This window comes from Lissotriton helveticus, chromosome 2_1, assembly GCF_964261635.1.
Source record: "Lissotriton helveticus chromosome 2_1, aLisHel1.1, whole genome shotgun sequence".
In the NCBI taxonomy this organism is placed as follows: Eukaryota; Metazoa; Chordata; class Amphibia; order Caudata; family Salamandridae; genus Lissotriton; species Lissotriton helveticus.
The window spans coordinates 1274452446-1274476560 of NC_136059.1; the positions used below are offsets into that span (position 1 = coordinate 1274452446).

At 43.3% G+C, this 24115-nt stretch overlaps 1 protein-coding gene across 2 annotated transcripts in view; it reads left to right on the top strand.

The window, feature by feature from the left end:
* UNC5C (unc-5 netrin receptor C) overlaps positions 1-24115 on the top strand; it is a 441641-nt gene that overhangs the window by 257389 nt on the left and 160137 nt on the right. The gene's annotated exons all lie outside the window — the stretch shown is intronic.

Consider the following 24115-nt stretch of genomic DNA (forward strand, 5'->3'; position numbering starts at 1 on the left):
TCAGGAAGTGCAATGATTGTCCTTCACCTCAATGCAATCACACGTTTCGGTATTTCTTCATATTTGATATATCATCGATAGATTCACTATGTCTATAAAAGTAGCTGTAACACACATTTATAAGGAGTTATCTTACATATCATATAACAATAGCTTGCACATTTATACTTAGCACTGATGGAACTTCGTACACCTCTGAAGTTTGAAAGTTCTTTCTCTTGTCTCGAACAACCTACAACATATGCCTGGGTTTACGTATCTCTAGTTCCGATGACAAGCACAAGATTGAATGGAAAGAAGTCAGGGTAGCCTCGGGGAAGGGGATAATTGGAATCTCTGTCCAGCCATGAGATGTCTTTTGGTTAATCACAGGGATCTTTAGACAGCTTTTAGGTTCTGTCATGCAGCTGGCCACCATTCCATTAGCTACATGGCGATGAACAGTTATGATATGAGCGCATAGCCCGGCATTAATTAATGTTGTCTCTTTTAAGGGAGTCTGTGGTTACCTCACCAAGGGCTAAAAATGTAATCCCGTAAAAACGTGGTCAGCTATTAGCCACCTGACTTCCTTAGAAAGCCTTCAGGGATATTTTTGATCAGTGAGATAGGTTTCGGAAATAGACGCTGACTGATTTCAGTACCTTTCAAGCAGTGCAATCAGAATTATCTTGGAACTTTTGAATGCGGAGCGACCAGAGGGAGCACCTGACCAAAGACCCCTGCCTTGAAAGTCACAGAATGGTCACTGTAAATTAGTCCCATTCCATTTTTTCTCATTATACAAGATCTTTTAAGGGTCAGTGAGCCTGATGTTGTTCCCTTGTTCAGCACATGTGAGCACAGTTTTGGATAGAACTGCCGGATTTTTCCAGAAGCAAAAACAAGGTATAGATCTGAAATTATGCTCTCATAAGATATACTCAATTCTTGTTCCACCTCTCTCTCTAAAAGACACTTTTGCATCTTCAATGACTCCTGTATTGATCAGTTTGTGGAACGATGGGCTAGTCAAATCCACCTCAAGAGGTCTAATTTGAATTTGTGCATTGGGTCCGATTATAGACCCATATCTTTACATTCTGTGATTGCTAACATTGGGGAAAATACTTTACCGGCTTACCAGTTATTGAAAAGACAACCAACTTTTGTATCTTAGTCGGATGGGCTTTAGACCAGGGATGGCCAATGATTAAAGTTTGCTGGACTTTAGGCTAGGCTTAGCTTGTCGATTGGTAGCAGTTGGTCTACAGGGAGAGGGAGAGGTTATTTTCCTTCTTTTCTGTCTAGTAGGGAGCAATTCATTTGTCAGAAGTATCATCTAAATATTGTGTCCAATGATTTGAAAAAATATTGTCCTTTTGAATGCTTATATTTTGGTATTACTTCCAATGGGACGATATTTTTGTAAATAATATTTAGGGCATGGATTTATTTCAGACGGTATTCTGATAACGATATTCTGATACCACACTGTCAGTCAGTGGATCTGCCAACTTATCAGTTCAAGTCTCATACTTTTTCTTGTGAAGTCCATCAGGGCTTCTTTCTGTCTGCCATTCTTTTTTACTATCTATATGCAACCCCTTTTTAACACCATCTAGGATTGTGGACTAGATGTAGTGACATGCAAGGTGATTCCAGCAAATTCTAGAGTTTGACAACTACCATCACAGATTCAAGGCATTATGTGTTGCTCAGTCACCCTTTGGTGTATTAGTAAGAAGGTCTTGAAATGCAATGCTTCAGAAATAGAAGGTTCGGTCCTGGGGAACAATATAAGGTGGGTTCCTGCTTCTTGGTGCAAAGAATCAAAGCACCTCCAATCCCTATATCTGAAGTAAAAAAGTCAAACGTCTCGGCTTTTGTCTGGATAAGGATCTCAATCTCAAGAGCCAGGTCAATGTGGTGGTGTCGTCATGCTTCCATCAGGCCAGAATGACGGCTTCCTTTTGTTCCTCCTCACTTAAGAGCAGTGACAGTCAACACATCAATTCTGTCCAGAATTGACTGTGCAAAAGCTTGTTATGTGGGTCTACCAGCCTACTTCATCCAGAAGCTACAAGAAATTGCAAACATGGTAGTACATTTGGTCTGTAACCCAAGCATTTTGATAAGGTTTCTGAGGCCCAAAAGGGACTGCACTGGCTCCCAGTGGCACAGCAGAACAACAGGTGCAGTTCAAGTCCCACAACCATGCTCATATAGCTTTGTATGGGTTGGGTTCCAACAGGCTCGGGGGGCGGGGGGGAGATTAACAAGGCATGTCTGCGTGTGACTTCTTTGCTCTTCCTCATAGCTGCTACTTTCATTTCCCAATTTACGGTAGACTTGGTGTGATGGGAGGACATTTTCAGTCTTGGTTCTAAGGCTCTGGAACATTAGAGATCAGGTCTGCTTTCAGAGACTTTAACATATAGGAAGGTGCACCTGAAAGAAGTCAAGTTCCGATACAAATTCGTAATATTTCCTTTGTTATCTTTCTTCAATGCACAAAGGTTAAAATCTAGCCAACGTGTTTCGTTCCAAATGTTACTGGAACTTCTTCAGGGCTCTAAATCATATCAGGCAAGTTTTTTCAAATGATATAACTTGACTGCCCATCCATATAGTATAGAATGAGAGTCCTCCGAAATCAGTCATCGGTTTATTGTAGTAGCCTGCGGTTCATGCCGAGGAAGTTTATAAAGCACCATGTTTGATTCCCTGCTATGTATCCATGTCTGAAGTCTTATGCGGTCTTATTCAGTTTTGGTGAGATATATCTGCATCTGGAGAGTCCCCCTCTTTGAAGTACGCGATCAGTGGCAGTGCCATAATGCTGTATTGGTGAGGATGTGCTTTAAAAAATCTTTACACACACGCTCACTCATTCCCCTGAAGCAAGTGAGAATGCGATTGACGGCGCTCAGTGAAGTACGATCAAGTGCTTTGGACAGTCTAAATAGCATCTTTTAATGTGCAAAAACATTCTTAAGTGCAGCCCAGTCAATTGTTCAAGATCTTCCATTTTGTTTATCTGCTTCATTTTGGCTGTGAGTGATATGCAATAAAGGAAACAGATCAAAGGCATGAGGAAAATTTCCGGAAGAATCCAAGAGTTTGGGTCTGTAAATAGTCAGGCGCCATGGGCCTCTCAGTGCTCATAGACCTAACATTGTGCTGTAGTCCTTCTTCATCAGTATGCTCAATTATAACCTATGAACCGTGTCCAGATCACTGACTCCTTAGTCGCTGGGCCTCTTAGGCCTACTTGAACACAACCTAATTTTGGCCCATTTCACTTCCTATACACATAAATTTTTGCTTACATCCTAAAGGACCATCCCTTGGAGGAAACAAGGCATGACAAATGCATGATCATTGCATCACTATTGATTATAAAATGAACTCTGTAGAATGGTGTTGGCTATTTTGCATCATAAGTATATAAAGAGACTGCCTCAGCTTCATTTTACCAGGGGACTATCCATGTAAAGGACTCTGTTAAACAAAGCGAATGTTTGCATTATTAAAATGTCACACTGGCTCCTCATCTCAGCAGTTTAAGCAAGTCTGCCTTGCAGCTACGTAGATTGTATGATGGTGAAGGCTGTGGCTTTTTGAAGTATTGGCAATCATTGGAGCTTCATCCACATTTGATATGGGATTTATTATAGATAGTTGAATTCAAAAGGACTCTAAGCATCTTAACATTGGTAGCTCTTTGTGGGATGTTGTACTTCTACTACTTCGAAAGATAGTGCACCTGACTTCTCTGAATACAGAATTTTCACGTGAGTCTATCTTTACAGATTTTTGCTTATTTGTTTGCACTAAGATTTTAATACCGCCTGGGGACATATTTACAAGGAATTGGCATAGACAGCTTCACAAATCATTTTGCTGCATTGCCCTACACCTATTCGAAAGGACAGGAATGCTCTGTATTTACAAGATACAGTGCATTCCTGTCCTGTCAACCAGTGCTGACGCACATTTCTGCAGCCGTGCATCAACGCGGGCACACTTGCACCATTGTGCAAGCATGTCTGCTGTTGTTTTGAAGAGGCAACTTCCTGCACCACAATAATCACAAAAGGCATTTTCCTCTTTCTATATGTGCTGCAGAATGAGGAAAAAATTAGAAGAAATGTTTACGCCTGCTCTATAAAGGCATATGGTTTTGGCACTGCCCCAGGTTTACCTGATGGTGTAAAGCTGGGTTAGTGTCAAATTCCATGGGTGTTGGGTGGTAACACCCACAGCAACACCCATAGAGCACCTCTTTCACGCAAAATGAGGCAAGGCAGCAACTTGCGCTGCCTTGCCTTTCTCCATATTTACAAGGCCATGAAAAGCCACGTAGGGTGGCTTTACATGGGCTTGTAGATTTGGCTAAGAGCTATGCATCATGGGAACATCACAAAAAGTAATGGTGCGGCGGTGTACAGGGCTTGTAAATATGCTCTCGGGTTTCTATCATGATGGGACTCGAATGCATAAATGATCAGACCTACTTGTATGAGAATGAAAAATCTCAGCAATGTTTCAGGCTCTAACAGAAATTGCATGTCCTAAACAATAAGGTAAAAGGTAATCTTTTTTGTAGCATCTGCGTAATTGTTTCTCTTATTCATACTGTTAACTGCTAATATTTTTATAACTATTATTAGAAACAGGGGCACATTTACAAGGGAACGGCAGAGTGTCGCGTTAAGCACAAAATGTTAACGCCACTCTCCGCCATGCTGAAAACACAGTGATGATCCGTATTTACAAAGATACGGCACATCTCTCCGTTTTCCCTAGAGTTGGAGTTAAATTCAGCTGCCTAACGCCAATGCAGGCATCTTTGCACCGTGGTGCAAGGGTGCCTGCATTGAGGGAATGACTGTTTGTGTGCAGGAAAGTGTCCCTTCCTCCGCATAAACAAGCACAAATGGCGATTTGAAACTTCTATGTGTGCTGCTTTGTGCAGCACACATAGAAGTTGTAAATCGTAATTTTTTAATGATTGTTTATGTGCAGGAAGGTGAGCCTTCCTGCACATAAACAATCATTAAGGGTGTTTTGCTCTTTCTATGTGTGCTGCACAATGCAGTACACATACAAACAGCGAAAAAGAGGAGAAAACAAGCATTTCTCTTTGTTTCGCCAGTTTAAGATCAGGTTTTCCCTGATCTTAATTTTGGTACTGCCTCCTATTTACGCCACCCTTGTAAATAGGGGGCAGCATCAAACTAAATGCGTGTTGCGGCAGTTCGCCCACCACAACACCCATTGCCCACCCCTTTCATGCTAAGTGTAGCGTGAAAGGGTGCCTTATTTACAAGGCAGCATTAAGCCACATTAAGTGGCCTAACACTGCCTTGGAGATAAGGCGAAGTCCTTATCGCCATAGGAACATCACAAAAAGTGACGTTCCTGTGGCGATAGGGGCATGTAAATTTGCCCCATAGTCCTTTACACTTAAGCATGGGACTGACCCATACCACTTCTGCAACAAGTTTTAGAAAATTGTTTTAGGCATCAGTTTAATTGAAACCCACCACTGCCACCATTTCGTAAAACCTATTCTGGCATCTTCCTAGTAGCAGAAATTAGGGAAAGGCATAGAAAGACTCCTGACCAGATCTTCTGAAAAACCACAGCATATATAAAAAGCCCAACAGTCTTAACTACGTGGAGCACTGTCACCTTTCTAGCTACTGTCTGAACCATGCTTTAATGGGAGTTCAATCTGAAAAACATTTACACCCTCACTGACCACAACCTCTTTTAGAAAGCCCAGTAAAATCCTAGCACTCCTTAAGATGCACCTTTCCAGTAACACATTTATATACAATGGCAGAGAATAACTGTTTATATGCTTACCTTTATCAAAATCTTTTCTTTATAATATCCTATAAAATCCATTCTTCTAAAATGAAATGCTGTGGAGAGGTAAAGCCTTTCACTCTCATGTATATGACATTTATTTTTGGCCATTCATTGACAGCAGTTGTGTCCTTGTACTCTTAAAATGGACTGTGAACATTACAAAAAAAAACATACAGTAAATAAATTGGGAGGCATGGACAGGATTAGCAAACTCTATTTACAGGTGCATGAATATCAGTCTATAGAATATCATTAAACAATGCTGATTCCATCTCCTAAAACATTCCAGTTATTAGTGTGCTGGATTAGCCATGCCACATGTAGTTAATGCCATTCAGTTACTCCTTGTCCTGGGCTGTGTACAACAGGAGTCACTCAAAAAGGCCCCTTGACTATTCAAGGTATATAGACTACTTCCTCCACTGAGGGCATGGAAGACTTTCTCTCCAGACATTCCTCGGGTGCACTGTGTTTATATTTATTATATTTGGCAACTTTCCCTTTTAAAAGAGAGCCCACTCATGTTGTACCTCCTATTTGCAGTGATTAGCCACACATTCTCATTGCAAGAATTATAAATCTCCCAGCATGGCTGACCTCCCAGTTTTAAGTAGTTGGTGCTCACAATGTAAGAAAATATGCTGTGAAGGAATAGGTTGGACCTGCGTAAAACATATTTATGACTTAATACTCATAGAAATTGCCCTGAAAAGAAGATAAGTATGGGGGTGCTACTGTGCACTGTCCTGTGATTCCTTGAGAATCAGCACCAGCTTTAGTATTTCACATTACTGACCCAGGACAGCAGATAGGGAACTGACCTCTCCGGCTAAGGTTTCTGGGGGACTCACGGAGTCAGGTGCATGTGCTGGGTGAAAATAATTTCCCCCTGCTCAGCTATGGGAGATGCCTGGAAATCCACCTCTGTGGTGGCAAACAAGAAGATAGGTGGATCCCACAGTGCCATTGGTACAGGGTAGGACCATCTGTGAGTGTGCCAGCTGCAGGCCTGGCATGTGAGTCTATGTCCAGGATGGGGGGGGAGGCAGGTCTACTCTGGGATCATGGGGTGCAGGACCTCCACCTTCTTCCTGGGATAGAGCCTGCTCCTCTTGTGCAAGGACAGGACGAAAAGCTGAGAAAAAGGCTGGTGCCCATTCACTGAGATGACCATAAGCCCTATGGAGGAACAGGGAGCTATACAGATGGAGAGTAGGTCGAGCAAACCCTTCTGCCGGGCACGCTTCCCAAGACAGATGACAACAAGGCTTTCAACTAAGAAAGTGAGGGCTAGAAGAGCTGGCCCCACAAAGAGGCAAAATTGCTGGAGAGAAAGGGGAAAAGGACGTGGTTGTTGGGTCTACTCATAACACACTGGGTGATGGCACAGGAGAGTATACAGTGAGTAGTCTGGACATCAGCACAGAGGATGGGCAGAGACCGGGGTGCCACAGACATGGGCATGAGAATAACAGAGTGGACATGAGGGGCACTTGGCAGGCACCTCAGATAAGGAGTGTTCCATATTTCAGTCTAGGATTCTAGAAAAGGAAGAGCAGAATAGCCTAAGTGAACGCCTCCAGGATCAGGGAGCAAGACTCCCAGCCGAGGGTAAGAGAAGATGGCAGTGGGCAGGGCACCACCCACCTCAAGAAGGACGGGAGGGACTCCAAATACCGTTACAGTGCCGGATGTCAATCATTAGTCGATGTGATCAGTCGATATGCACCAGGCAGGTCTTGGACCTGGGATCGGAGGCCTGTGGCCCACTTGAGTGAATAGGATACTGGGGCCGCAGTCAGGCTGTGTGGTAATTACTGAACACATCATAGTGAAGTCTGATGATGATGATGATGATGATGTCTCAGTTATAGAGAGCTGTGAGAGAAATGAAGGTGATAATATAAGGCTTCAGGTCTGGCACTGGAGACTGACAGAAAAGGTCAACCCGCACCAGTAATGAGAAGTTTAGGAAACATAGGTGGACCACTAATTTCCCGTCTTCCTACCCAAGAGGTTAGATGGCCTGGAAAGGGCACAAATGGCAATGGTAGAATGAAGCACTGGTCAAGCTGGGGTCTTCTTCCACAACCACAGCACACCGTTAATTTTACCCCATGATTTGGACTAATGTAGGCTCTTCTGACCGGAAGTCATCATCATAGTAAAGCCAGGCTAGCCCCCCAAAATTATTTTATTGGTCCTTATTACGGAAAAATATTTGAATAGAGCTACTGAAAATATTTGCCACGCGTGTGGGTGCAGCGGCTACTGGGAGAACTAATACTGCTTTGCCTTCAGAGGAACATATTGTTTCAAGTATGCTTTTTTGCGAGCTTAGGACAAGATGGTAGCTGTTGTCTTATCTCATTCACAGTGTTCAAGATTCCGTTGGTTGGTACCAGAGATAGGGCAAGGTGGGGACCTAATTCCAATGGGAAAGTGGGCACCAGGGTTATCAGAGCATGGATATTGGCAAAAGGCTCACTGGCTCTCTCCACAAGAGTATTATATTGGAAGACATGCAAAAAGGTGTTGAGGAGTGGTGCAAGGAGGAGGGATGTTGATGTAGAAGGCATGGTGACCAGAAGGAATGTTGTGGTAAAATCTGCATTTAACTCAATTTAGAAGAACTTGGCACATCTGATGATGTCAGGGAAAATGGAATGGATACAATTGTGGGAAGTAATTTTAGAACTACGAACTACATGGGAGCGAATTGGCGAGGCATGTTGTAGAACGATGGTTACATGTACATGTACATGTAACAAGGATGGAAGATGACCCATCACAGCGGTAATATTGTAAGGAATTATTACGCAGGTGAGATTCATGTGTACTTCCGCCTGGAAGTTCAGACATTTCATGTCCATATTTAATTTGATGTGCTTTGAAGCATTCTTGGTGTCTGGTACTGGTGGCAATGAGTTAAGGAACACTGTGTTGATGGAGTCATGATGTTACAGGTTGACAGAGTGCACATAGGGATCAACAGGAGTATGACAGACTAGTGGGATTTAGGATCCTAGGTTACCTTGAGGAATGTCCAAATAGAACATTGTACAAAGGTCTGAGAGGTTCATAGATCTGTGCACGAAAGTAGTAAGAGCTACAAACAAACTGTTGTAGGGGGTTCTGCCAAAACCACCACTACGTTGTGGCCTGGCAGGCCAGACGGTTTGGCACATCTCCAGTCCAAATGGGTGGAGCCATGTCAGGGTTTATGTAAATGTAAATAAAATGTAAATGTGTTGTATTTGTAAAGCGCACAGCTGCCCACGCGACTGGGGTCCCGGTGCTGCACTCATACCGCTGTGGAACCCTTCCTGGCTTTTCCATGTGAAATGTCCACTCCTGGGCACCCCCAAGATGAAGCCAGGCATCCAAGCGCTGCTGGGGCCGTGGTGGAGATTAAGCAAGCTATTACCCAGAGTCACAGAGTGGGACCTATGATTAGACTAGGCACGAGGCGAGAATTATCAGGTCCGGGGAGATTGAGTACAAGAGCCGCCGAGGCGGAAATTGAACCCTGGTCCCAGGGCAGACCTCTGCATCAGGGTGTGCCGCTCTAACCATTGAGCCACGCTTCTATTTAGGGTATAAAAGGAGCACATGTTGAAAAGCATTTGTATGTAGACAATGAAAGGTACGCAGCGCTGTGCGTGCCCTAATTGGTTAACTTGAAGTGGTGGGTAATCAGTTGATTTTGTTAGCATCAAAGACATCTTCAGGATTTTGAGAGGCCGGGACCCAACCAATTTTGGGGGCCTATGTTCAGAACATGTTTGAATGTATGATCTAATTTCAGCTCATCTATATGCTCTTTGGCCCGGTCACTGACAGCGCGCAGACGCACTCGTCCAAGTTCTAAATGTGTTTACATCTAATATTCATGGATAAGTGACGTGTTTTCAATACCGTAACACAGCAGTTTCTCACTAGTGTTGGTGCAAATAATCTCCGTGTCCCCCCTCCCATTTCTCATATGTGAGGTCCTGTTTTGATCTGAAAGAAACTTTTTTATGGATGCTGCATGAAACATAATCACAACTTTCTCTGCAAAATGTCTGTAATAGGCTCTAACACATTGCCCACATTAAAAATAAATTAATGGGAAAAGGTATTTAAAACAATCAGTTTAAGAATTATTCAAGGTCATCAGGGCAAGATTCTCAACAGAGCAGAGCTGGCTCTAGCCGGGCCCTTGGGCAGAGCCCACTATGCCCATGCCTTAAAACACCTCTGGTTGATGTGGATGGGATCGCAGAGGAACAGGAAGGGGGTCTGTATTTGTGGCCACTCAATAGTGAACTGAGCCAGTCAAAAAGCAGAGAGACATGTTTACAGTCAGCAACTAGGTTCAGGTGACAAGACGGTAGAGGTACATTTGTTTGTAGCATGAGATGTGACAATAATTGTCAGCATTGTATGAGCTGAAAGAGTTAAGACTGAGACCAAATAATATGATCGCACATTATGGTGGGAGAATAATGTCGTCCAGAGCTCAATGTTGGAGAGGTTACAAATGATCAATTTAGTTCTGAAGATGTTGCTAGAAGAATAAGGGAGATATTAGATTTTCTGGACTCAGCGGCTTCTAAGGACGGTGTGGTGTGGGTAAGCCGACGAGACAGTGCAGGGTTGAAGGTAAAGAGGGAGGTTTATGATTTCTGCATTTCATTAAATCTACGAGTGGCCACAGTCCAAATGATAGGGCTTTAGAAGGCTATAGAATGGGGGTAGATTAGGAGCAAGGGGCCAGAATAGATATTTATAGTAGGGCTCTTTGTAGGAATATTTAGGTTTTGTACCCTAAGCCAAAGGATATGTAGATTGTGTGGCCTAAGCCAAAGTATGCTTATTATGTTTGTGAGCTCTACTTGCTTCCAATAAATGAGGGCTTTAGACTTTACCAGTAAATGATGGTGATTTGTGCTCCGACAATCTGTACTATTAGGCTGTAACACCAACAGTCCAGAAGTGATCAAGCTGCAGATTCTTTAAAAAAAACAGCTTTGGCAAAGCCAGTAGGTCTCACCTATTCAAGAGCTATTAGCTTTGGCAATTTGTTTAGCCGTGTTGTACACAGCATGATTACTGTTCAGTATGGAGAACATTTAATTGCTTAACAGAGAGTGGTGTGGCATGGAGTGGTGTGGTGTAGAGTGGCGTGGCTTAGATTGCCGTGTCATACAGTGGTGTAGAGAGGTGTGGCTTGCAGTGTCAAGGAGGGAGTTAAGTGTCATACAGTGGAAGGGCATAGAGTGTCATAGAGTGGGGTGATATCGAGTGTCATAGAGTGGTGAGGCACAAAACAAAGTGGAGTGGAGAAAAATAACTTGGAGTGGTGTAGAGGGAGTTGTGTAGAGTGGAGTCCATTATCTTACAGTGGCGTAGAGTAGCGAAGATTGTCATGGAGGGGGGTGGCATAGAGTGGAGAAGTGCAGTAGAGTGGAATGGCAGAGTGTGGAGTAGATTGTCTTAGAGTGGAGTGGCGTACAGTGGAGTAGAGTATCTTACAGTGGAGTGGCATAGAATGCAGTCAAGTGGCAAAGAGTGGAGTCGGGTAGAGTGGCAAAGAGTGAAATGCAGTAGTGTGTCATAGAATAGAGTGAAGTAAAGTGGGATAGAGGGAGTTGCATAGAGCATCGCAGAGTGCATTAGAGTGTTGAAGAGGGTCGTAGAGTGGTGTAGAGTTTAATGGAGTATAGTGAGAGTATCATGGAGTGTAATGTTGTAGAGTGGAGTGTGGTAAAGTGGAGAAGAGTGGCCTGTTGTGAAGTGGCAGAGAGTACAGTGGTGCAGAGTAGATTGGTGTAGAATGCAGTGGTGTAGATTGCATTGGTATCGAGTAAAGTGATGTAGAGTGCATTGGCATAGAGGTCAGTGACATAGAGTGCAGTGGTTTAGAAAAGAGTAAACTAGTGCTGGATGGAGTAGTGCAGCATAGATTGCAGTGGCACGGAGTGCAATGACTGGCGTAGAGGACAGTGGCGTAGGGTAGAGTGGAGTGGTGCAGGGTAGAGAAGAGTGGTGTAGAGGGCCGTGGCATAGATTATGGTGGCGTAAAGTGCTGTGGCATAGAGTGCAGTGGTGCAGAGTAGATTAGAGTGGCATAGAGTGGAGTGATGCAGAGTAGAGTGACGTAGTGTGTAGTGCTGTAGAGGGCATAGGTGTAGAGTGCAGTAGAGTGGGGTAGAGTTGAGTGGTGCAGAGTAGAGAGCAATGGAGCAGAGTAGAGTGGTGTAAAGTGCAGTGGTGTTGAGTGGAGGGGCGTAGACTGCAATGTCATAGATTGCAGTGGTGTAGAGTCGAGCAGAGTAGAGTGGTGTAGAGTACCGTGGTGTAGATTAGAATAGAGGGGAGTGGAGTGCAGTGGCATAGAGTGCAGTGGTGTAAAGTAGAGCGGCGCAGAGTGCATTGGCGTTGAGCGCAGTAGAGTGGTGCAGAGTAAAGTGCAGTGGCATAGAGTTCAGAGGTGCAGAGTACAGTGGTATAGAGTGCATTGGCATAGAGTAGATTAAAGTGGTGTGGAGTTGATTAGCATAGAGTGCACTGTAGTGGTACAGAGTGGATTGCATTGGCATAGAGTGTAGTGGCATAGAGTGCAATGTTGTGGAGTGGTGTGGTGTTGTGTGGTGTCATTCAGAGTAAAGTAAAGTGGAGTTGACTAGACTGGAGTGGTGTAGAGTGAAGTGGTGCAGAGTAAAATAGAGTGGTGTAGAGTGCATTGGCATAGAGTAGATTAAAGTGGTGTTGAGTTGATTAGCATAGAGTGCACTGTAGTGGTACAGAGTGGATTGCATTGGCATAGAGTGTAGTGGCATAGAGTGCAATGTTGTGGAGTGGTGTGGTGTTGTGTGGTGTCATTCAGAGTAGAGTAAAGTGGAGTTGACTAGACTGGAGTGGTGTAGAGTGAAGTGGTGCAGAGTAAAATAGAGTGGTGTAGAGTGCATTGGCATAGAGTAGATTAAAGTGGTGTGGAGTTGATTAGCATAGAGTGCACTGTAGTGGTACAGAGTGGATTGCATTGGCATAGAGTGTAGTGGCATAGAGTGCAATGTTGTGGAGTGGTGTGGTGTTGTGTGGTGTCATTCAGAGTAAAGTAAAGTGGAGTTGACTAGACTGGAGTGGTGTAGAGTGAAGTGGTGCAGAGTAAAATAGAGTGGTGTAGAGTGCATTGGCATGGAGTAGATTGGTGACGAGAAGAGTAGAGTGGTGTGGAGTGGCATAGAGTGGAGTGGTGCAGAGTAGAGTGCAGTGGCATAGAGTTGAACGGTATAAAGATGAATATGCATGGTGTGGTAGTGCGCTGCCGTTACAAATAACACATCTTTAATTGAAATAGCCGTTACATTTGAACGGACATACAGTTTTACTGATAAAAGTATACAGCATACAAACGGTAATGTGTGGAAATGTCATCTCCTAGTACATTGATTTGTTTTGATCATATTAAAATACTTGTTTGCTGTACATTTCAGAATCACCAAAAATGTGCTTAATTTGTGCTTTCCTATTCTGATATTTTCTTAAATATCTGCCCAGCTCTTTTACAGACACTCAAATTGTGTTTTGTGGTAGAAATAAATAACATCCTATGGCCATCCTCCAGTAGCCAACATGATTGTCACATAAATCCTCTTACTTTGAAGTCAGAGAAAGAAAGGTAAATACCAGGCTCCCTCAGAAGACAGAGCCTTCAATTTGACCTTTGTCTTTGAATGTGCAGCAAATGTGACAAGATAAGAGCAAGATTTAAAGGCCTGTTTACAGAAGTCGATTACTGGTGGAATGATACAGTAAGCAAGGGATGAACTCTAGCTGGAAAGCCTAAAACATTTAGAGCCAACAAATATAAACTAACCAGATGTGAGCTACAAACCACAAAGCCAATGGTAAGCAATGGGAGACAGGCATTCCCAGGAAAGCTTTTAAAAGTCCCCAATGTGCCTTTTGCAAACCAGGCAGCTGTGCTGTCTGGTAGGCCTTCGATTGTCTCCTATATTTCTCCTCCCCTGGCCTTTCTTCCTTTTTTGCCAATCTCTTTATTGCTCTTGGTATAAATCTGATGATGAAAAAAAGTCCTCGTCCATGAAAAATAACTGTTGATGGCCACACCTGCAATAATTAAGCATTGGCAGGTGCCAGTGTGATTTTTAGAGGTCCATCTAGAGGATGTACCATACCAAAAGCGGTTTTGCAGGCCAACAAAAAGACATTTCTAATTCTGGGAGCCTTGTGGATTTCATATTATTTCTAGTTGTTTACTACAGAACAGCCTGTACTGTCACAATTTTCAACAGGCAAAGCTTACACGTGTGTTTTATTTGGATCTTGTGTTACTGATGAGGCTAGGCAGCCACCAGAAATCTTGGAAAGGAGGCGTGGCAAGCAGGTGCTCTATATTCATGGTTCAGAATTACCTGAACCTCCAGATAGAATTGCCCTCTCCTAATAACAGGATACGGATTTCACCCTGCAACCATACATGCTGCATGTTTAGACACCATGGTGCTGTAAGTGAATTATTCTTAATGGTAATATCATATCCTCGGCTGGGGTGAAACACTTGGGTCCAGGGCTGTGGGTCTTTTTTTTTTTAATTTATCATAGGTTTGTATCTTTTCTGTTATGCCTTACAGTGGGTGTTTTGCCCCAATTTGTTCTCTCTTCCGAACACTGAAATTGTTTGATTTTAACCCCATTCCTTCATAATTTATCTGGACGTATGTCAACTGCACCACCTTACTGACAGAGGAGCAGTGTCTCTCACTTACTCAGTTGCTACAGTCAAAGTCAAAATAATTTTAGCTTGTAACATTATATTCCACATTTTCCAGTGTGATTGTTTGTCTCTTACAGTTGAACATACCCATTGTTTCTAAGTTTGGCTTATTTAGAGGAAATGCTTTTATGGTGGGCACTAGAAGGGCAATGTGGTGTGATCTTGTGCATGAGATCATAACTGGTCCAAACCAACTTCTATTTAAATGCTCAGGTTTCTTGACTTTGAATCTGTTGTTGTATTCCATTTTGAGGGAAAGGGTAGGTTACCCTTGGTAGAAAGCTGCACTTGTTTATGTATATAATTTTGTGTCATGCACACTGATAGACTCTATTGCTCTTAGGTGCTAGAGCGAGGCAAGCCAGCAGAGGGCTGATGATTCGCCGAGAGGGAAGGAAGAAACTTAGAGGATGGGGGTGCAGTATATAGGCAGGTGGATGAGGCTCAGAAGCACTGTGAATGGGTGATGGCAGGGAATTCAACAACCAGGACCAGTGACTGGGAAGCATCTCCTCTGCTCGTGTATTAAGTTCTAGTGGTTACCAGAAAGTTGATTAGATCTTAGGCAGGGGTGCAGTGTCATCATGCAATCTTGTCCGACGTCTTAAGGGTACTTGCCCTGAGCCTTCCTTGGAATTTTCAGATGAGCCAGAGGCTTTTAAAGTTGGTTCTGGAGTTAACAAGGAGTAGGTGAAAGATGTTTCTCTGTGGTGTGGTGGTCTGACATCTTTGAATGCTAAAAATCAGAAGGTATGCAACATTTTGTGCTCTTTGCAATCTCTTTATTTGTTAGGTGAGCAGGCAGTGTTAGTGGATGAAGTAGTAGTTGACTAGGTCGCCCAGCACTGTGCAGTGATTTTCATCTAAGAAGAATTGTAGGTAATGCTGAAGCTCTTACATTGACAGAATGGCAATCAAGACTAAAGGCCTGATAATGAGACTATGGACTGCCAGACTCGCTGAGGCGTATTGGTCGAACCGCCATTGCCCCGCTACAACCGCCAGTGATCGGATATCCCGGGCAGTGGTGCGGTGGTCTTGAGGCCGCAATATGCTTGGCGGAACCGCCAAGCATTTGAAGAGTTTCCTCTCTGCCACGGTTTTCATGGCGGTTCCTTCCCCAAGCAAACCGTGATGGAAACAAAGGGATCCTTACAGGGCCCCTGTTGCCTCTGGGCCATTGCGGCATGCAGGGGGACACATGTTGTACCCCACTGTGTGCATGCACTCCAGTACCTACACGGCATGGGCTGCAACAATCCATGCTGTGCCGATACCCTACTCATCAGATACTATAGAAGAATCTGTATCCATCACAGTGACAGTTGTCAGGCATCTCCTATGACCATCCTGAATTTCATCAGAAGGCAAGCCAAGTTAAGCTTTGTAACTTGGCCCTACAGTAGTCGCATGTCCCTGAAAACACTCGAGAGACGCCCCAGTAGGAAAGGTTTATATAAAAACAAATGTTTCTTCTTTGAATTTTTTACACATCACAGAATACTGAAAAACAGAAAGAGACAAGACACTCAGCCGCTCTGTAAGCCTCCCTGGTGACTCCATGTGTGAAACGACTACCGGCCTTGCTCGCCGCATGCCCTCGATTTTCCTGTGAAGTGTGGCGCCTGCTCAGGCCTGTGAAGAAGGACTCGCGCTCTCCACCAGCAGGGGACAAGCTGCTTCTCAGCCGTGATAGGGGTCACGTGACCACCATTTTACCGCATATTATTTTTGTACACAGAAATTGCACCAGAAATACGGACGCACCACCCCTGCTCTCCCGGGCAGTGCAAGGCAGTTGGAGTCTGATTTTTAAGTTTGAGTGATTTCTTCAGCTTGCTTTCACAAAGTGCCCAAAAAGCAGCAGTGCTTATTTTCTTCCTCTTCTCTAGTCTTGATTGAAATTCATCTGCAGGCCTCTTGGCTGACTGGGGAGCGCTTCAATTTTGCATGAGCTCTAAGCTGGGTACTGGGAAGCATTAGCCCGCGCCAAGGGTCCAAAGCACTAAGAGGAGCATGTCAGTGCCCTGAACCAGACATAAAACGCGCACAGATTTTCTGTGGGAAGCCACAACTGCAGCTCTGCGTAAGACAGAACCTCTGGCAGCTGGTTCTTGCTCGAGATGGAACAAAACAAAATGGCTCCTAAATCGAGACACTTGGATATTCTCAGTTCTGTGAAATTCCACAAATGTACTTTCTATAAACAGTCAAAAAGATTTAATCTGGCTTTTTATAATGTACAGTATATTGTATTCCGAATATTATATTCTGAGTATTATACTCTACTAATATATATATATATAAATATATATATATATATATATATATATATATATATATATATATATATATATATATATATATATATATATATATATATATATATATATTATATTGAATATATATTCTGAATAATATATATATATATATATATATTTAGACATTATTATAATATTGAATATATATATATATATATTCTGAATATTATATTCTAAATGTTATAGCTGAATGCATAAATAAAGCTTTATCATCCATTCCTCCAATTGCTTTGCTTAAAGATAAGCTTAGATCGAACACAGTGGTGCACACTTTTTTGTGGAAAAAAGGCTGAGTATGAATGTGGTATCACCTACAAAATTGCTCCAGAAAATGATGCTCTTACACAGTGAAGGCAACATTCAAATGTGGAACTTTAAAGGAACAAATTTTAAGAAAGCTTGCGAAAAAGGTTACCATGTGGTACTGAAAAACATGCCTTCCTGTCTCCTGTGAAAGCTCGCTCATCAATTAAACCGTCTCGCAAAACATACGTATATATCTTGTAAATAAAGTTAATGAACATAAAATGCAAAACCACTTTGCGTGTGAATGGCCCCGTTGCGAGGACGGTTTAATCTGGGTGGCGCAAATTTAAATATCGCCTCTTGGGACATTTTCCACCAGATAGAGGGTTTTTCCGTAACATGGTCATTATTGTGGCGCACTATTTATACGCTTTTCCCAGCAGCAACCCCTGCTAAAGGCCTGGGCGAAATATGAATGTTAATTAAACAAGGAGGAGGACCGTGAATGGCGAAGAGGGCTCCCGCAGCTCATTATAACAGGTTCCCACCAACAATCTCGAGGAGGTTGCATGCTTCACTTCTTCCTTATTGTTAAGCGAGCATCGCTGCAAACAGCCCGTGGCTAAAATGACAGCGCGCCACTGCGCGCAGCCGGTAATTAACCAACCAGGCTTATATCAAAAGGTCCAGCCTGGGTATGCCAAGCCAGAGGGCACGGTACCACGCAATCAGGATAATTCATGGTGTGAATATCACCTCGCGCCCCATGTTCGCTTGACGAGCTCTCGGCCTTCTCTGTGACGAACAAGCAGCCCTTAGTAAACTGGGATCCTTCAAATCCCAGGGTCCATCAAGGAGCGGGGAAAATGTCTCCTGAGGTTTCACTCCATCAAAATAAAGAAAGTTCCAGAATACTTTCGTCTCTTCTTAGAAAACTTTTTAAGCCACAGCATAATGAACTTTGCATACATTTTTTTTTTAGGATTTTGTAGGTGGTGCATGCTTGCTAACTTGAGATGCAAGGAGCTGTCTCTGTGGTAGGGAATTGAGTGTTTGCTATGGAAAAGTTCAGTACTAGATGCAGGCTGTTGTCTATGTTCGTTCTACGCTGATTCAGTTTTCAAGACACAGTCAATGGCTTCTCCATGCAACAGGCTGTGATGGCGAGCAGTGGCGGCTCCTTCACTAAGGTGGAGGAGCGTTGCCCCACTGTTTTTTTAGCAGTATTTGCAAAAAGAAAATCATAATAACTCAGTTATTATCATTTTATTTTTTCCTTTTTCATGCAATGCAGCTAAGCTTTGCGAGGTCTGCTGACAGTGTAGCCGAGGAGTGGTTTGCCCCCCCACTCCTAAGTGCCCATGACTATTTGGCTGGCCCTCTCGGGCTAATCTTAACAGTCATGCGCACTGCACTTTCTGTTTTTTCCACCCAGGCTACATTACAGCCGGGGTGGAGAACATGCCCAGGCCCCCATGCCCCGTCTCAGCACCGAGCCATGGCGCTCAGGCCAATCATAACGCTGCGTTGCAGCGTTGTGATTGGCTCAGGGGAGCCTGGGTGCTTCCAGGCTGCTTCCTGTTCCTACCAGTGGTAGGAGGAGAGACGCGACCAGGAGGAGCATCAAGGAGGATGAAGTAAGCAGGTAAATTGAATAATTTTTTTAATGTAAACTCACCCCTCTCCAGCCGCCGCCCCTACACCCCCGATCGGTGCCGGCCGCCGCTGACGGCGAGAAGTATCCGGGCTTGGGACCTATTTTTGTAGTCTACCCTTGCCATTTTCTGAAAGATATGGATCAATGGGGCATGGTAATATGTAGACAGATCGACCTGTAGAGGCGTAGGTATATGTTTATATATTTCATTTCAAATATTCTATTCAACATAGAATGAATTCCGGAGTTTCTAAATATCGAATTACTATATTCACTTACATTCTGCATCAAAAGACAGCTAAACTTCAGTCGGGCTATGCCAAGAATTATCCAGCAGTAGGACTTAAGAAGAAATATTAAATGGAAGAGCTAAGGAATGCAGGTTTAGACCATCGTTATGAGTGGCCCTAACGATTCCTGTTATTTCCCTCACCACATTTTCCAAGGTTCATGTTAATTTCAGAGGGGAGGACATTTAAAACGGGATTATGAGTATTTGGAGAGGAACCTACGCAAATTAGATTTACTGTACTTACTTTCTCATATTTTTCTCAAATATTTCACCCAGATGCTGACATCTCTGAGCGGAATACGACTAAGCTGCAGTATTTCAGCTAAACTCAGAAATCAGATGGGCACTGTAACTTCTGTAACTGATTCTATCAGAATAATAGGCCAATCCTAATAAGAGCTATAGAAGGACAAAATGAAAAAATAGAATCTCCAAAAGGAGCAGTAAAAAATAAAAAGTTACATTGAGAGGTATGCATTTTGATTAATTCTATCCAGCATAATAACAGAGTATTGCTTTTATGTTTTTTTAAGTTGTGTGAGAGTGGGAGAGGAGGGAGTTTCAGTTTTGTCCGCATGGAAGCAGAGAGACTGACCCTCAAAGTTTTGTTTCAAGCTAGCTAGTGGACAGTAATAAAGCGTGAGATAATTCATATGCGCTTGGATGGGAGGTGGTGCTTGGAGACCTTTTTGAAACCAGTGGCGTGGCCATGAGATATCTATACCTTACGACGTGTGTTTGAATTGTGCCATTGCTTTGATTGAGGACCAGTTGATAAACTTCATAACTGATTTGCTGAGCCCAGAATGGTGCATGCCAAGGCTAAGATATAACTTATACTTTTGGACACTGGCTGTTTGGCTAGTTTCTGGATCGGGTCGAGCAGAGGCGCAACCACAGCCAGCAGCAACGCAGCCTTTCATGGTAAGAGAAATAAGGTGTAACACCATATAGAACCAGTAGGTGGTGGAATGCATTTTTTGTGGAAGTGTTGACTTTTGTAGCAAACTGTCGGCCTTCATCCATCCAAACCATGGACAATTGGCAAATCACGCACTCCAAGCTGAACATTGATTGATAGTAACTGGCGCAATTTTTATTATCTAACCCAGTGTTAGGATTTATCTAGCAGGATGGATTGAAGGTTCAGCCATTTTTACTACAGTTCGAAGCTGTGAAATGCGCAAAGCATACAGTATTTCTACAGCTGGTGCTCAGCCTACTGACCTATAGCACTATTCATGACCATGGGTTGCTCATCCGCCGTTTGTTGCACAACTCGAATTTACTTTTCTCTTCCAGCACCTTGGGTTTCATATGATACATTCTCTAGGTAAATCTGAGTTTCAGTCACTGCAGTTGCCCAGAAACAAAAGCCATTTTTCGTCCATGACCATGGATTCACCAGAACTTCAGAGGTAACAGAGGTGCCATCATGTACCCTTTGCCCCTGATGACATCACAGGATTAAACACGTGCCTCAACCCCAGCACCTCCTCCACCTCTGCAGGCTGCGTAGGGCCTAATAGAAAAGCTAGGATTGGGAGCATATTAGTTTGTCCTTCTGAAGATCTGTTAACTTTCTAGTTCTGCTTCTGTCATCATGAATAAGGTTGGGCAAAAAAAAAAACTGCCAGAAAGCAAATCAGGCAAAGTCAACCTCTTTTTTTTAATTCACCTGTGGAGCAAAAATGCAACAGTAAAAATGAAGCAAGATCCAAGGGTGATCTGGAAGTACTTCATATTTTACCATATTAATTCACCAATATTCCTTTATAGGTTTCCTGAATAGCGTGCGTCAACAAGCGCTATATAAATACAAACATTTGTCCTCCTCTATCCTTCTGCTATCATTCCAAATCCAAATAACTGACTAACCTATCCACCACTTAAAATGTATATGCATGTTTCACTATACTAATTCAACACTAATCCTCTATGGGTCCCGGAGTAGCGTGCTACTCGCCGAAAAAGCGCTTTGACGCCTCATCAGGGGTAGTAAGCGCTATATAAATGCAATTAAAATACAATACAATAGGGACTCTGATTGGCTGCTAGCAATTTTTGTGTCATGATTTGTTCTACATTCCCCAAAAACTATAACAAATAGTGCTAGGGTACCAAAGGGCAAACCAGGGGTATCCTGTGGTGCGGCAACTCATGTCCATATTCACCTCTGTAGATGCCTCGCGAGATACTAAACTTGGTGGAAATAATTGTACTCACCAATTGCAACCTGTGTTATATTTTTGTAATCGCTCCATCTCTCTCCTCTTTGATATACTCTCGAGGGATGGTCAGAACGTGATCCTGGACTCCCTCTCACCCTTCCTATCATCTCCTCCCATCGTACAAGGCAGTGCACATCTGGACTCGGTTTAGAGGCTGCTACCAGGTGCTAAATGAAGCCATACAGTTGAATTTACCATGTGCATCTGGAAGGCCTTAAATTTAACGTGAACCTATGCTGGAGGATGTTAGTGATGTTGAATAGAGTCATTTAGAAAATATATTACCCTCAACAGACACTAAACAGCCCGGGTTGCGTTCTGAATGGTCTTTGCCGGAAGATTTGTAACAACCTGGTTCCTTCCTCTAAAACAGCTGGATTAAGCCAAAGATCCAAGGGTACTTTTCCATGGTTGAAATTTGTCACGCATGGATAGAACCAACCAGTCCCTTGCCCACTCCTTCTTCCAGTTGTGACTTTTTACGCGGCACGTCTTTAAGTTCCTGGAATTTAGCTTTATATCACTTTAAGTACGATGCCACAAGTCTCAAGCATAGTGCCTGGGCCTCTCAGGAGTTTTGGCACCCTAGGCAAGGTATATTTTGCCAAGCTCCTCCCTTTTTTGTTACAAATGCAGCTGCAACTTTGTTCAGTGGGCTGGCTGAATTGGGGCAGTGACGTTTTAAGGCATGGGCACACTGGGCAGTTGCCCGGGAGCTCCACGAGCATAGGGGCCCCATGCTAATCTATGGAACATTTTTATTCCTGTGAGTGGTTGTGTAGGTAGGACCCAGTGTGCTGCTTTGCCTGTGGGCCTATAATGCTGTTAAGGTGGCACTGAACAAGGGTCCCTAAAAGATTGCCCACCTGCTCCACAGGGGCTGCAGAGGCTTGCATTACGCCCTTGCACTTGCCACTCACAGTAAAAGGAGTGCAAGGCATGTACATTGTGCCGGGGCCAGCTTTAGGCTGGTGCAACTGGTGCCTCAGCACTGGGAGCTGAGCTTGAAAGGGAGTTCCTTGTATGTCCAGCAATTTTCTGGCAACAATAAAAATATCAAGGTAACTCTGGTGATTAAGGGCCAGATGTAGGTAGAATTGATTTACCGATTCTTAATTACCGAATTTTACCGATTCGGTAATTAAGAATCGGTAAATCAGAGGGGTGGAGATGTAGGTATTCCAGATGTGCTGGAATACCGAATCGGAACAATTCGGTATTTACCGATTCGGTAAATACCGAATCGGTAATGCCCATTCATTCCTATGGGCTTTGAAGCCCATAGGAATGAATGGGCATTACCGATTCGGTATTTACCGAATCGGTAAATACCGATTATCACAAGGGTGCAGGGGGTGTCACTTTGACACCCTCTGGCCCCCCCAAAACAGGCTCGGGTGCCATGTGGCAGGCCTACATGCCCTAAGGGCAGGTCTGCCTGTCATATGGCATAGGTGTGCATGCACACATGTGCATGCACACCGGAATCGGTATTTTACCATCAAATTGGATTTGATGGTAAAATACCGATTCGGTAAGGCTTGTGGGACTCAGAAGAGTCCCACCTACATCTCAGATTTACCGAATCGGTAAAAACACCGATTCGGTATTTTACAGAATCGGTAAATTTACCGAATCGGTAAATTTACCGATTCTGTAAATTAATGCCCCTACATACCATTTCTGAAATACCGGTCGGTAACGGCCAAAAATACCGATTTTCGGCCGTTACCGACCGACCTACATCTGGCCCTAAATGTGCATGCTGGACAGAGAGCGGAGTTTTGTCTAGTGACAGTTTTGAATCATCATAAAGTAGCCCAGAGGGTTAATATGAAAAGTATATGTACCATTTAGACAACAGAATTATATTTGATGTAAATAGCTCAGTGGGTTACTGCTTTTCTCAGAGACAGCATTTAGTTACTTAAGTCACAATCCTTTTTTGACACAGTGAGCTATGAACCGCCATCAAAGAGCTGCATGCTTACTGCAAGTTGTGGGTTAGAACATCATGTTTATTCCGCAGTCTTTCATTATTCTAATGCTGCTAAAAGGGATCATCAGGGTAGAAATACGTTATTAGTAAAGCCAACCCCAACCACTGTGTTATCTTTTAAATCCTGAGTTAATACTTATCCAGACCAAGCACTTTTAAAATACAATGCACAACATAATGGATGATACGTGACTCCTACACCTGCTAGTCCTCATCCTCCTATTTGACATTTCCTACATACTGGTTTACATATGTATGATTTATTGTCTCTGTGTAATGTGTGTGCGATGTAAAGTGCTCTGACTCTGCTCTGGTATGAGAGGCGCTATAAAAAAAATTGCATTCTTTTTTTAAAGGCACTATAGAGAGATGAGGGGCACTGTTGGAGAGTGGTAGTGGAGTAATCCATGGAGAAGGATGTAAGGGGTCCGCCAACAAAGATTGTTGCACTGGGCACCACCAGCACTAAAGCCCGCCCTTTCTTGTACAAAATGTACACCCTACTTTTAACATACCCTTTCCACAGAAAATGCACAGTTCTTCAGTTTCTACCACTAAAACATAACATTCGGTTGATTTGTACAACATTCACTGCAGCAGTACTTTAAAAAATGGTTCACATTTAATTTAACCTCAGTGAGGGATCCCTACAAAAAGTGTACATATTTCCTGCAGAATTCACAGTTACTGCGGTGGCAGATGGTGCTTGAAGAGTTATC